Source organism: Astatotilapia calliptera, chromosome 6, assembly GCF_900246225.1.
Source record: "Astatotilapia calliptera chromosome 6, fAstCal1.2, whole genome shotgun sequence".
NCBI classification, from domain to species: domain Eukaryota; kingdom Metazoa; phylum Chordata; class Actinopteri; order Cichliformes; family Cichlidae; genus Astatotilapia; species Astatotilapia calliptera.
The window spans coordinates 39,581,363-39,590,128 of NC_039307.1; the positions used below are offsets into that span (position 1 = coordinate 39,581,363).

The 8,766-nt window shown below is 40.8% G+C and overlaps 1 protein-coding gene across 12 annotated transcripts in view; it reads left to right on the forward strand.

Moving 5' to 3' along the window:
* The window catches only part of LOC113024783 (teneurin-3), a 439,740-nt gene that overhangs the window by 290,586 nt on the left and 140,388 nt on the right, over window positions 1-8,766 (forward strand). The window lies entirely within an intron of this gene.

Here is an 8,766-nt window from a genome sequence, read left to right on the forward strand (position 1 = left end):
AATGTGTTTGTTTCTAAATCTCACTCTCACATTAAAGTGAAATACAAACTCAGTGTTTGCTTATTTGCAGAAACAAAGCTGCAGTCTTGTTTGGCACTGACTGCAATTCACCTTTCTTAAGATTTCCCACCTTATACACAGCAAAGCTGCACAACGATCAACACTAACAATGGGCTGTGAGCTCAGCTCATGATGGTTGAGCTTCGACACAGAAATGCCCTCCTCGACTCCCCAACCCCACCAGCCTTCCTCCCTGTCCAGGATGTGCACATCATCACCTTTCAAAGTGGCCACTGGCCTGCAGGTGCAGACAGACTTGAGTCCTGGCCTGGGAAGGAAGCTCTTCTGTGTCACGAGAACTGTAACACTGTGTCTCACCCGAGACTAAATCTGCCTGTGGAGGAAGTCGGTATATTATGTAAGACACAATATTTATTTTAACGTATTCACCAACAGTTTCTGCAACTGTTCGTACAGTGGGAGGAAAACAGATTTGTTTGGCTGTACGTGAAGGTTCTCAGTCATCCAGGTCATCGTAGTCTCATCTGAGCAGCTTCAGAACTGGAGAAGCTTCTTGGATGAGAGAGGTGAAACGTCTTCCAGCAACTTAAAGAAATCCAGATGCTTTTCTTTCCAAGCTCCTTAGACGATTGCTTGCATAATTTTTAAGTCATACATTGATTTGCCTGTCAGTGAGTCAAATAAGTATTCCATTACAACCCATCGAATATTCTCACTCTCACAGATCAATTACAAATAGTCAACCTAAACTCATCAGTTACTTCCATTCCAACCCCTGCAGCAGCATGGGCAGGACCTAAGAGCCGACATCGGGGACAAGACTGTAGAAATGCATGAGGCTGGACGGGCCTACGAGACAATCAGCAAGAAGCTTGGTGGAAAATCATATCGCAGTAGCCTTAGAAGAAAAAACAGGGCCGCGCTATGAATTCTGGGACACAGCTTCTTCTTCTTCGGGGTTTAACGGCAGCTGACATCCTTGTACACGCAGTGCTGCCATCTTCTGTTTCAGTCCGTTATTACACTCTTAAATCCTGCTACTTATTCCTGCGTCTTTTGTGATCTTACAAAGCTTCAAACGACGCGTCGACTATTAAATCAGTCGTCGACGATTTTGATAGTCGACGTAATCGTGGCAGCCCTAGTTGAGAGCGATGCTGTCTGCATGGGACATCAGTGAAGAGGACCTTGTTGCTATAACAACTGACAACGGCCCAAATATTGTGAAAGCTGTCAAGCTCAATAAATGGACACGGGTGCAATGTTTTGGGCACAGGCTGCACCTGGCAATCGGTAAGTGTGTACATCTTAATATATTTGGGTGGTGACATCTGGTGTGTTTTAAAGTGACTTTAATTCTGTGCGTCATATTCAAAATTGAAAGTATTAATGTTTGAATAATGTTTATATAGGCATAAAATACTTAAGACTGCTGAGCAGCAGTGTATCCAGAAGGTTTTTACAGAAGACTTATTGTGAGCCAGTGTTGATCATGTTGTGCTGTGAAATGTAGCAAAATACATGATTTTTAAAATGTTTTATTACTGTGCCAACCCTTTTTAACTTTGTAAATTAAAGATCCTGCCTGAAACCTGACATGGTCAATATGCTTGTGTTTCTTAGCAAGAACCTGGAGTAAACACTACTCAGGTAAACATCTACAACAGTAGTTTGATTGAACCGCTCAGGATACCAAGTCTGCTGCTGCCCCTTTTTGAAGTGCCCTGTTCAAGCCCTGCCTAATTTTAACTATCAGTGTTCTATTGAAGTTTTTTGCAAACAGCACTACCGTATTTCCCGGACTACAGAGCGCACCTGAATATTAGCCGCACAAGCTAAAATCAGGGGAAAATCCTGTTTTGTACATACATTAGCCGCACCTGACTAAAGGCCGCAGGTGTTTCAATGTTGACTTATCATATGTAAGAGAATATGCACAAATCGAATTGTCAGGAAACAGATGGCTGTTTGGAGACACACCACTTTTATTAATATTTTGAAAAACAAGTTATGGGTACATATTTGCATAACCTTTTAGGGTATGTGTACAAGTAGTGGTAATTACAAGTACAAAACATGTACTGTGCTTCATAAATGAGTAACAAATGTAGTACATAACAATAACCTACAGCACACCAGAAAAATAGATTCAGACTACCTTTTAGGCTCAGGTGCAGTGACACGGCTTTAACAAGAAGAAAAGTCAGTCATTCACCATCTTTCTCTTCTTCCTGCGCACTAAAACCACCAAAGTCCTCTCCTCCAGTGTCGGAAACGAACAGGCTCAGGGTGGCTTCATCATCCACTCTCAGCTCCTTTCTTTCGTTGTCACTTTCAAAACCAAAGAAATCCTCATTGTCAGTGTCAGAGTCGAACACCTTCTGAAGAGCCTCCTCTCCATCAGGCAGCAGTCCAGCCCTTCGAAATCCGTTGGTGATTGTGGATGTTTTCACACTTTCCCACGCTGTCAGAATCCAGTGGTGGAGTTGGGCATAACTTGCTTTTCGCAAGTTTATCGCCGCTCATCATCCACGCCTCCAGCTGAACGCGTAGCGCTACTTTGAAGTTTGTTTTTCGCGCTACTTCGTACGGCACTACGTTGCCTGGCGGATGGACATGTGACTAACATACCACTCTTGAACTCCGATCCTTCCGCCAGGCAACGTAGTGCCGTACAACAGCGGAACAAACAAAACAAATCCGCTCATGGACAATCCATAGAAAAGCCGCACCTGACTAAAAGCCGCAGGGTTCAAAGCTTGTGCAAAAAGTAGCGGCTTATAGCCCGACAATTACGGTATTTAATGTTTTTGTTTAAGAGTTTATAGTTTTCACGAGTCACATGGCAGTGCTTAGTATTTATTATCGTTTTTTCTGTGTTCAATTGACATTTGTGTTTGTGACATTATTTGTTTACAAGTTCTAGTACCTCAAGGCCTTAGCAGAGATAGGCCTTTGTCCATGACGACATTACATTTGCACAATCATTGTTTACTTTGTGAATAGCCAATGTGAAACATATTTATTATTAAACTATTTTGTTTACAAGGGATACACATTTTTTAGAGAGCATGGTTACATATTGTATCCTACACTTTTTATTTTGTTCAGTTAATAAATCTTAACCACTAAAAGTACTTACTACTATTGTCTTCATTTATTTTCAGTGACATTTTACAGCCCTTTAAAGTGGTAATAATATAATTGCAATGAATAGGTCTAGGGGGAATAATATTATCAAAATAACTGGAGGAACTATGCTGCCTGCCACAGCCCCATCAAATGAAGAAAACAAAAACGTTTGTTTCTTTGGCACTTGGGGTGGTTATCGTCCATTTATCGTTATCGAGGTTAACTGCTCAATTTATCGTGATATTGATTTTAGGCCATATCGCCCAGCCCTACTCTGATGGATCTCCATTTCTTACTCTATGATTCGTCAGAACAGTCGCAGTAATAAAACATAACAGCCTGCTTCCTTCCCATATTACAGTTTTTGCTCATTGCTTGAACACTATAAACCCATGCTTAGACTAAAGTAACACAACTTGAAGCTTTTGTTACCATACCTCAAACACATGTACCCATACCTTAAACAAAAGTGCTGCTTTGCACTCTGGTTGCAATTATGCAACACACTTACTCCTTTATGCAACACACATGGTCCTGCATACTACACTCTATTTCATACATAAGACACTTTGTTCAAAAATGAAATCTCAGGGTGCCATTTGGAAAACACATGTATCCAAAATACAAAACACATCGGGTAATTGCAACCACTCAAATATACACCTGAAGGCACCTACTTGCAAAACTGAACACCAATTAGCCAACCACAAAAAGCCCTCAGTTTAGCCAATTCAAGAACTTTGCAAGCATGGATGGAGGGAGAGCAAGAGGAAGAGGAGGAGGAGGTCGAAGAGGCCATGCACGGACCCATATTTCTGATGATATAAGAGCAACTTTGGTGGACCATGTCATCAACCACGGCCTGACTATGAGGGAAGCTGGGCAGAGAGTCCACCCACATCTAAGCTGCTTCACAGTGGCATCTGTAATAAGAAAATTCCGACTAGAAAACAGGTCTGTCTTCATCTCACTGCCTTCTACTCTACTCAGATGGTTTTCATAGTACTGTTCTACAGTTACCATATCAAGTGTGCAGGGTATTGCAGGGTGCTAATGCTCCTTTTGCAGCCAAAGTGGTAGTTTCTGTGAAACATACCGTGATTACTTATATTGAAGTACAGTGTTGTACAGTGGATGATACAGTATATACAGTAAAGTACTGTAAGAAAAATAAGCAAACCGATGACAGTATGTGGTTGTATTTCTCTAGAATGACTCGAAGACCTTCTGGGGGAGGACGGCAACGCCTGTTCACACAACGGCAGGAACTTGCTGTTGTGGACCTAGTGAGGGCAGACAATGCCATCCGTCTCCACCAGCTATGACGGAAAATACTTGCAGACAGGCGAGTGTTCAGCAACATAGACCATGTGAGCATCACCACCATCAGACGCATCTTGGGTAAACACAGCATCACCATGAAGCAGCTCTACAGAGTCCCATTCGAGAGGAACAGTGACAGGGTCAAAGGACTTCGAGCTGAATATGTACCAATATGCCTTCTGAATGAACAATGGAAATCAAAGACTGCAGTGCTTTATATAAAGTAGACTAGTGTGTTCCCCCTGCTCTGTAAGTGTTTGCATATGATGCAAGTATGTGTCATTTTGTCAACAGAGTTACATTTTGACAAAGGAATGTTAGGTTTTGATAGCAGAGTTTAGGTTTTGAGAGTAGAGTTTCAATTTGGTGCAGATGTGAATGGTATATTTCCCAGTGTTGTGTCATGTTTACTTGTGTTTAGGGTTTTGGCACAATGAGCAAAGTTTTGCAAAATGTGTTCAGGCAACGGGCAAAAACTGTAACACAGCTGCAATAACATTTTGACTAAAACCAGATAAAGACCCTACTCTACCTACCGACCTCTGTCAATACCCACATTAAAGTTATCCCTGAGTCACTTGCATCTAAGTTAGAAACAGTCCCTGAATAAGTCATAACGACCAAACAGGGTTCGTCAAAGGCAGACGTTCTACTAATACATTTAGAAGGTTATTCAACCTCATTAGCCTGGCACCGCGACGCAACGCTAAAGCAACAGACGAGATGCAGAAAAGGCCTTTTGGTCTTCCTTTTCATGGTTCATGGTTTTGGAAAGTCTTTTATTCATTGGATAAGAACTGTATATAATTCACCAAAGGCCACAGTCTCCACTAACAGCATCATATCACAATCTTTCACCCTGTGATAGGTTGAAATCTTGATAGGTTGAACGCTCAGCTTTTCAGCATCAACTCAATCTGCTGTGTTTGGAAGCAGAGCTGAGTATGACCCAAAGAACACTGTTTCTACAGCCACGCATGGAGCTGGAAACATTATACGTACTTCTGCTAAAGCTGCAGGATGACCTCACCACACTGAGGGTCCAACGGGCCACGACATGTACCGTTGGAAGATAACAGAGACGAACACAGCCAGAACACGGAATGTGGGACAGTCGTCAGGCATGACAATGACCCATTAAATGAATTTTCAAAATAAAAGTGCAGGGCTCACCATTTTGAGGACGTCGTTGTTGTTATGGACCTAACTTTAGTTTTAGACCGTTTTCTGTCTATCATTCAAAATAAATGTAAATTCATTTTGTTGTTAAATTCAATTTCAATTTATTTATTTATTTTATAATTTTTGTTTATTTGTCATCGTATTTTAAAAGGTTAAAACTCTGAAGGCAGTGGACAGCACATCTGCAAGCTGCAAGTGAGTGTGTGAAAACTAGCTGCATACCAATTTGATTATCATCTAAAGACAAATTCTATTGTTAGGTAAAGGCTACAGTATTGGAGCGAGACCCCAAAGACCCGATAATCCCCTATTATTAGCCTGAGGCAAAAGGCAAACAAGGGTTATAAATTGTTTAAAGTCTATGTCCTTCTGTCCTACGGTTCAAAGAAGCAGTGAAAAAAGGGAATGCACATAAAAAGGCATGAACTACTTACGTCCATTAAACAGTTAATGCCATCATGCTGCAAGCATCAAGTGCATTATAGTAACTCCAGCTAATCAGTGTCCACTGCTTTAACCAAACTTCAATATGTGGGCTCCAAATGCATTTATTACTTTATATGCTATACTGCATAAAAGTTATTTTGATTATAAGACCATACAGTGCTGTGTTTCATGTAAGAGCTAGCAGTGTTTTACACAGTGATGAGAAATGAGCTGTTTCTGAAAGGCTGATTGGACTCCACAGAACATGTGGCCTGGAGCCACTTCACAAAAATCAGATAGTTCTCTATACCGTTATACTTAATATAGAGCCAACACTAACCTGAGCAGAAAATCTGAAGGCACTTCCCACAGTACGATCACTCACAGTGTGAAATACAGGAAGTGGAATCATTACAGTTGGGTTAAGCAAGGACATCACACACATGCTAACTAGATAAAGAGCTATGCCTAAACATCACATAAGCATATCTATCTATCTATACACAGACTCACTATTTAAATAAAACCTTTGTGCACCTTTCCCACAGCCACTGAGATGTGAGGTTCAGACAAAATGAGACAAATTTGAATTCTTCTTGTCTTACAGCAACTTTGGTCAGTCAGTAAAACGAGTGCAGGTCGATCTGCCTCCCTGTGTCTCTGTCTCTCTGTTGTGCAAGTTTGTGAGATGGTGTCATTAGGGCTGCACGATTAATCGTTAGAAAATCGCGATCTCGATTCATACTTATGTGCGATCTCATTTCCAAATGACAACGATTAAAAAAAAAAAGAAAAAAAAAGACGACGACGATTGTACTGCATTTTGATCCGGGACGTACTCTGCATGAAAACAAGCGCTCACTCTTCCTGCTAAACAAATGACAAGGGCGGAGCCTTATACCACGTGATACAGAAGCTGTGCCGTGTGATGCTAAAATTAGCAGGAAAAAACAACAGCGAGCACGTCAGCGATGACGAGAAAGTGACAGGAGAAAATCCGTCCCGGTCAACCACCCAAACATCAATAACGGGAACCTTATACAGCGCTTCCCTATACCCGTCGACCTCCCGCAGGCACAAAGACATTACGGAGGCTATCACTTATCACCTGACCAAAGATATGGCTCCATCAACACTGTGCAAAACGAGGGATTTAGGAGAATGATCAACACCCTAGACAAACGCTGCACAGTGCCGTCCCGCAACTATTTTTCTATTGTTGCACTACCTGCTCTGTACACGCAGCGTCGAGCAACGGTGGAGACGGAATTTCAAGCAGTACAACATTTTGTTGTTTTTATGTTTATTTATTGTTTTTATGTTCAGTCGCAACTGTTACGAAGTTGATGTGCAGTTAATAAGTGCAATAAATATTTATACTGGAAAAGAAAATCGTGAGAGAATCGTGATCTCAATTCTAAGCAAAAAAATCGTGATTCTCATTTTATGCAAAATCGTGCAGCCCTACTGTCAGCCTTTGGTTATAGATGACTGTGAGCTGGTGAAAATCCACTCTGTGCTGGGCAAGGCAGAAAGACCTCAGCTACAATGTAACAGAAGCAAAACAAACAAACCATTATTTCTGACCATTATTGTGTCTTTTTTAATATGTCTTTTTATGAGCCTATGTCTCCTGTTCATCGGACATTTATTTCCCGCACTTTAGACTCCTCCACAGCACAGAAGTTCTCTGATGTTTTTAATTTAACATTATCCCCACAAAACGATGTTGATTTTTCTATAGATCTATTCAATTATCATTGTCTTTCGATCTTAGATGAAATCTGTCCGATTAAAATGAGACCTGTGCCTGTTTCCAAGTCTGTACCCTGGTTAAATGACAACATTCGTCTTATAAAACGTAATTGTCGTAAAACTGAGCGGTTATGGAGGAAAACTCACTTAAATGTTCATCTCCTCTATTTAAAGGATCTTTTAGCCTCCTTTAACAATGCTATTAGAGTTGCGAGGGCTGCTTACTTTTCTCAGCTGGTTGCAAGGAGCAGAGGTAATCCTAAAGTTTTATTTGATACTATTACTAATATTATTACTCCTGCTCCACCTGCTGCTATTATTTCTTCTGTTGAAGATTGTGAAACTTTTCTTGCTTTCTTTTTAGAAAAAATTAGCAACATAAGGAAAAACCTGTCTTTTTCAGCGTCTGCGCTGTCTGTTCCCACGCCAGCTCGGCCTGTTGTTTTAGAAGGTTTTTCACCTGTCTCACTACCAGAGCTGGGAAAAATAGTTAGTGCAACAAAATTATCCTCTTGCTCTCTTGATTTTTTACCTGCATCATTATTTAAAAATGTCTTTTACTCTACTGGTCCCTGTATTCTTACTATAATTAATACCTCCTTGGCCTCGGGCATAGTCCCTGCCTATTTTAAAACTGCTGTTATACATCCCTTGTTAAAAAAGCCTATGCTGGACCCATCTCTCCCTAGCAATTATAGACCGATCTCAAAAATTCCGTTAATTGCTAAGATTCTAGAGAAGATCGTGGCTAAGCAGCTTACAGCAGTTTTAGATAATTATAGTATTTTCGACAAATTTCAATCTGGCTTTCGTAAAGTTCATTCCACTGAAACAGCACTTCTTAGAGTTTCTAATGACATTTTGTTACAAAGCAAAAGAGAGCGTATATTAAGCAGAACAGAACAATGTTACCCTGCATCGCTTTGT